The sequence below is a fragment of the Lathyrus oleraceus genome, chromosome 4 (genome assembly GCF_024323335.1).
Source record: "Lathyrus oleraceus cultivar Zhongwan6 chromosome 4, CAAS_Psat_ZW6_1.0, whole genome shotgun sequence".
Taxonomy (NCBI): domain Eukaryota; kingdom Viridiplantae; phylum Streptophyta; class Magnoliopsida; order Fabales; family Fabaceae; genus Lathyrus; species Lathyrus oleraceus.
In genome coordinates this window covers 425,502,527-425,509,851 of record NC_066582.1, presented here as the reverse complement: position 1 = coordinate 425,509,851, position 7,325 = coordinate 425,502,527, and positions in this window count along the sequence as shown.

The window sequence follows — 7,325 nt, the reverse complement described above, 5'->3', positions numbered from 1 at the left end:
TCCAAAGCCTGGAACTTAAAGATGCTGGATTCGTAGGCTTCGGAGGAGATCAGAAAGGAAGGATCAGAGGCTCCGGAACTATTGGTAATGGCACTCTTCCCTCTATATCTGATGTTCTTTACGTAGAAGGATTAATGCATAACTTGTTATCCATAAGTCAATTAAGTGATAACGGTTATGACGTGATCTTTGATCAAAAGACATGTAAAGCCATTAATCAAAACAATGGTTCAGTCCTATTCACAAGCAAGAGGAAAAACAACATTTATAAAATCAATCTTTCTGATTTAAAAGAACAAAATGTTAAATGTCTGATGACTGTTCACGAAGAGCAATGGGTATGGCATAGACGCTTGGGCCACATTAGCATGAGGAAACTTTCTCAGCTAAATAAACTCGAGTTAGTCAGAGGCCTACCTAAACTGAAGTTTTCTTCAGATGCTCTATGTGAGGCATGTCAGAAAGGAAAATTTTCAAAAACGTCTTTCAAAAAGAAAAATGTTGTTTCTACCTCTAAGCCTCTGGAACTTCTCCACATTGACTTATTTGGTCCTGTGAAAACAGCATCAGTCAATGGAAAGAAGTATGGACTAGTCATTGTTGATGATTACAGTCGCTGGACATGGGTGAAATTCCTAAAGCACAAGAGTGAGTCTCACTCTGTATTCACTAGTTTCTGCTCCAAAGTGCAAAAAGAATTTGACTCTAGAATTATTAGAGTCAGAAGTGATCATGGTGGTGAATTTGAAAACAAAGATTTTGAGGAATTATTTGACTCTAATGGAATATCCCATGATTTCTCCTGCCCTAGAACTCCACAACAAAATGGAGTTGTAGAGAGGAAGAATAGGACACTCCAAGAGATGGCCAGAACCATGATCAATGAAACTAATATGGCAAAGCATTTTTGGGCAGAAGCTGTAAATACAGCGTGTTACATTCAGAATAGAATCTCTATAAGACCTATTCTGGAAAAGACTCCCTATGAACTGTGTAAAGAAAGAAAACCAAACATTTCATATTTTCATCCTTTTGGATGTTCTTGCTTTATCCTAAACACTAAAGAACATCTGAACAAGTTTGATTCCAAAGCACAGAATGGTATTATGTTAGGATACTCAGAACGCTCTAAAGGCTACAGAGTATATAACACAGAAATCAAAATGGTGGAAGAATCAATTCATGTCAGATTTGATGATAAGCTTGACCCTGAAAAGTCAAAGCTAGTTGAAAATTTTGCAGATTTAGAAATCACTCTTGCAGGTTCTGATAAAGCTCCAGAAGTAACTGTCACTCAGAACTCTGAAGAAATTAAATCCCCAGAAATCCCTAAGAAAGTTAGAAGTCGTATCAACGTATCTGAAGATTTGATTCTGGGAAACAAGGACGAACCTGTTAGAACCAGATCTACCTTCAGGACTTCTGAAGATACTCCTCTGGGACTAGTATCTCTGATTGAGCCTACGTCATGTGATGAAGCACTTCAAGATAACGACTGGGTTTCCGCCATGCAAGAAGAATTAGATCAATTCACAAAGAATGATGTCTGGGATCTTGTTCCAAAGCCCAGAGGCACTCACGTTATTGGAACCAGATGGGTATTCAGAAACAAGATGAATGAGAAAGGAGAAGTCGTCAGAAATAAAGCTCGACTGGTAGCTCAAGGTTACAGTCAACAAGAAGGTATTGACTATAATGAAACCTTTGCTCCAGTCGCAAGGTTAGAATCTATTCGTCTTCTTGTATCTTTTGCTATTAATCATTCTATTAAATTATATCAAATGGATGTCAAGAGCGCATTTCTTAATGGTTATATTTCAGAAGAAGTGTATGTCAACCAACCTCCAGGTTTTGAAAATTCAAATTTTCCAGAACATGTTTTTAAACTTAAAAAATCTTTATATGGACTTAAACAAGCTCCCAGAGCTTGGTATGAACGTTTAAGCAATTTTCTTCTGGAACACAATTTTATCAGAGGGAAAGTTGACTCCACACTCTTCTGTAAGAACCTTAACAATGATCTCATGATATGCCAGATATACGTTGATGATATTATTTTTGGTTCAGTTAACGCCTCTGTTTGTCAAGAATTCTCTGAGTTAATGCAGGCAGAATTTGAAATGAGCTTAATGCAAGAACTAAAGTTCTTTCTGGGAATTCAAATTAACCAGACTTCAGAAGTCACATACGTTCATCAAAGCAAATACATTAAAGATGTTCTGAAGAAATTTGACATGGCAGACTGCAACTCTGCAAAAACTCCCATGCATCCAACATGCATTCTTGAAAAGGAAGAAGTAAGCAAAAAGGTTTGTCAGAAGCTCTATCGAGGTATGATAGGCTCTCTTCTCTATCTGACTGCTACTCGTCCTGATATTCTCTTTAGTGTCTGTCTCTGTGCCAGATTCCAATCAGATCCTAGAAAATCTCATTTAACAGCAGTTAAGAGAATTCTCAAGTATCTGAAAGGAACTCCTAACCTGGGCCTGATGTATGAGAAAACATCAGAGTATAGACTTTCTGGTTACTGTGATGCAGATTATGCAGGAGATAGATTAGAACGAAAAAGCACAACTGGAAATTGCCAGCTTCTGGGAAACAATTTGATATCCTGGGCTAGCAAGAGACAGTCAACTATTGCTCTATCTACTGCAGAAGCAGAATATATCTCAGCATCATTGTGCACAACTCAGATGCTCTGGATGAAGAATCAGTTAGAAGATCTGCAAATCTTCGAGAGTAACATTCCTATCTTCTGTGATAATACTGCTGCCATTTGTCTAAGTAAGAATCCCATTCTACATTCCAGAGCTAAACACATTGAAATAAAACATCATTTTATCAGAGACTATGTTCAGAAAGGGATAGTAACATTGAAGTTCATTGATACAAATCATCAATGGGCAGATATCTTTACTAAGCCTCTAGCTGAAGATAGATTTCTTTTTATCTTAGAAAATCTGAACATTCAAAACTGCTCTGAATGAAATGTGGCTCTGAAGATGTAAAATGAGACTCTGACATAAACAAATGTGCTTCTGCCTCTGACTCTGATACTTCTACCAGTTAAGAAGATATCTGAGTTAGAAATCTCCAGGAACCAATCCTTTGGTATTCCTGAAGATCAGATACATCAAAACACGTGGAGCACTTAGCCTCTAACCCTAGAACTTCTAGACAGCTGTCCAGAAGAAAATCAAAGGGCAAACGTTTAAGATCTCCTCGAGCAGTGTGCATACTGTTGGGATTAGACATTCATTAATGAGCTTTAATCATTTTTCCCCAAGCGTGCTAACTTGTGTTTTGTGCCAACGCTGAATTGAGTGTCGTTTTGCATGTGTTTTCATTTAGGGTATTTAAACACTCCTCTCACATTTCACACACTTATCACTCTCACTCACTCTCAAACCCTCTCTGAAGCATTTCTACAAACTCTTCATCTTCATCTCCTTCTTCATCAACTATGGATGCTCAACAACAACAAGTTTTCAACTTTTCTCAACAAATGGAATCCAACACCACTGCCCAAAGTTCAAGCATTCCAACTCCAACGGTTACAGGAGTCTCCATTACTCCAGTGTATAAGGAACCCCATGTTCTTGACCGTGAACCCCATATAAACCTAGCAACTCCCTTTGAGGGACTGGAAGTTTTGTGTGAATCTCTTGTTGACTTCAACAACATGAAAAGAAATGGAGTAGATCTTACTCAAGAACTCCGTAAACAAGGGTGGGAAAACTACTTCCAAAGGCTTTATGGCCCTGTTTACCCAAATCTCATCAAAGAATTCTGGAGATTTGCAGACGCTGATGACCATTTCATCGTCTCCTACGTATTGGTGGTAAAGATAGTGATTACTGAAAAGTCAATTGCTTCTTTACTGAACATGGAGAAAGCTGGAGGAAAAAGGATTTACAACATCAACCCTAGGTCAAGGCGCATTGCTGAAGAAATCAACCCAACCATCTTCAAACTCAACACTGAAGGAAATCCTTCAAAGAATAAAGAACTTCATCAGAACCTCAGAGTATGGCTCAAGATCATTCTGGGAACCATTCATCATCGCCCAGCATCAAACTCCTCTGACTACATCAATGCAGATCAGAAGTGTATTCTGTATTGCATTCACAAGGGGGTGAAGCTCTGCCTTCCTGCACTTCTCTTCAGATATCTCAGAGACTCTGTAAGGGAGACAAGAAACAACATGAAACCCAGATCCTACATCCCTCTGAGAAGACTTCTGTCTGATGTTTTCATCGAAAATGGGCTGGTAGATCATCTGGAAAAGAACAAGCTGATGGAAGATCTAGCGATAGATACTGGGAGGCCTCTGAATGCCAGAAATCTCAAGAGTATGGGAATCTTGAAAGAGATTCAAGTCAGACCCACGTTGGACACCTCCTGGGACGCTTTGAAAGATCAGAGGAAGCTGCCACATGGTCTTGCAACGTTCTTCAAGAATGAACCCAGAGACGCTATCCTCTTCTACATGCAACGTCTGAAGGATGAAGGAGTCGACATATCTGATTTCAGATTGGACGATTGTCTAGATTCAGAAGAAGACTTTGTCAGATTCAAAAGAGGTCCCTCTAAGAATAAGTCTTCAAAGGCAAAGAGAGGAAGGATAGGAGAAACTTCTGGAACCAGATCTCCAGTGCCTCTGCAAGTAACTACTGGTACGTCTGCTCTTTCTATTCCCTCTGAACAACTTATGGCTTCTTCTAATCCTCTCCCAACACCACCTATATACACATCCTCTGAAACCCCACCTTCTACAACCAGAACTTCGCAACCTCTACCCAATTTTAATCTTGCTCACACTACCACTTCCTCTTCATCATCTTCAGCCCCAGAATCACCTCCATACCTTGACCTCTCCTCTGACCCTAACTCTCCAACCCTAGCCCAAATTCAGGCTCAAAACCTTGCTTCACAACAACCAACACAATCTGAAGCAACTTCACCTCCCCCAGAACAAACAACCAACATCCCTTCTGAAGACCAACCTTCTGAAACTCAACCCTCTGACCTCCACACCTCTGATATCACCCCTCCAAACACCTCCGCTGAACCTGAACCTGAAGCTGAAACTGAACCTCTAACATTAGACTTAAACCCTCCAAACTCTTCACCCCAAAGATCTGAACCTCAACCTGAAGCTGAACCTGAACCTCTAACACTAAACCTCAGCCCTTCAACCTCTCCACCTCATACCTCTGAACCTGACCTTTCTATACCTACCCTTGAGGAAGCCATAATGCTGTTCGCAGGGGCTTCAATACAAAAGTTCAAGTCTCTGACCATTAACTCTGAAGTCAGTGATGATCCTGACTCTGTAAGGACACACTGGAACAGAGTCATTGGATGGATGACCTTTGAGGCTTTTAAACTGAAGCACATCTCTGAACAAGTCAGAAACGACTTTATCAGAGATGCTGAGGCAAGACTCCAGGAAAGACTTGCGAGAGAAGCTGAAGCCAGAAGGCTGGAGGAAGAGAGACTAGCAAGAGAAGCTGAAGAAGAAGCCAGAAGGCTAGAGGAAGTAAGGGAAAAGGAAGCTGAAGCTAAAGCTCTGGCCGATGTTGCTGCTGCTGCCGAAGCTGAAGCACAAGCTGCTGCTGAAGCTGAAGCACAAGCTGCTGCTGAAGCTGAAGCAATGGCCGCTGCTGAAGCACAGCAGGCTCTGACTCAGGGGGAGTCCTCATCTGTTGTTCCTATGGTTCTCCAGACGCTGGAAGAACTGAAGAAAGATCAGAAGGAACTCCGTGCCAGAATGGATAAACAAGACTCTGTCAACGACAACATTCAGAACATGCTAGCTCTATTGCTTCAGAGAATGCCTCCGCCTCCAAACCCCTAGGCACTTAGGATTTTTGTCTGCTGTTGTTTTGCTTTTCTTGTTTCTGATGTTTACTTGTTCCTTTTTGCCTCTGTTGTTTTTTTTTATCTGAATGCAATGTTTTTCTCTTGAATTATTATTTTTGCTATGTCTTTTTGATTCTGACAAAAAGGGGGAGAAGTCATTAATAGCTCTGATGAAAATAATGTCTAAATACCTTAAGCACTCTACAATATATTTTTCTTAAAAATTAATTTATCTAACTCTAGACTTAAGAAATTGCAGAAGGTATCAAGAAACCTCATTGCTTGGAAGCTCTGGTAAGAACTTCTGAACTCCCTAGCCTATCTCAGGGGGAGCTCTTGTCTATCTGATATGATATTGTTTATGTTTCATCTGCTAATTAAGTTTGTTTTGTCATCATCAAAAAGGGGGAGATTGTAAGAACAAAAATTGTTCTACAATAGATTCCATGATTTTGATGATAACAAAGGATGAAACCAAAAATGGTACCCTAACGAAAAGTTTCTAAGTGTGCAGGGTTCTAAGGAAAGAAGGAAGAAATCATCAGATATATAATCATATCATATACAAATTATCAGAAGACCAGAAGCATCTGAAGTAGAAACACGTTCAAGAAAGTCTAACTCTGAGCAAAATAGCAAAATATCAGAAGCATCTGAACAAGAAGTACGCTCTAGAAGTTCTGACTCTGAACAACGTATGTCAAACTCCAGAAATTCTCAGCGCTATCTGAAGAAACCATCAGAACTCAAAAGAGATCAACATCAGAAGTTAGATAGCAAGATTCCAAGATCTCCAGAAACACGAAGACTCTGATTATGGAATTGCTAAATAAGGAAGAGTAACGTTAACTTCAAATAAAGTTATGGAAATGGATTTCCTAATGCAGAAAGAGACGTTAACTCCAAATTCAAATGAAAAGGAACTATTTTTGGAAAGTAGTCATTCAAGAAGAGAAAGTTGTTTTGGCAACAAGCAACATAAGTTATGGCACTAATTATTATTCAAGAGTTATTATCTGCTATGATTTTTCAACGGATCCTTCTCTTCTATATAAAGGACTGCAAATTAACATTGAGGACAACAACAAGATTTTACTGAAACATCAACACGCATAAACACGTTTTACTCTCTCAATCTTCACGAAGCTTTTGCTTAGTACGTGAAACACTTTGTTCTTACTGTTGTAATATTTGCTTATCTTAGAAGCACTCTAGATTACATTGTCTTTCATCTATTGTTTTATTTTCCTCAAGTGACTCTGTGTAGTCTGTAAACTTGAGAGGACTAAGAGATCTTTCTCTTAGACGTTGTTTGTAAACAATCTTTCAAGATTAGTGGATTAAGTCCTTGTTGAAGGCGAAATCACCTTGGTCGGGTGGACTGGAGTAGCTTTGTGTTATAAGCGAACCAGTATAAAATCCTTGTGTGATTTTCATTTTGAAAAAGCGGTTATTTTTCT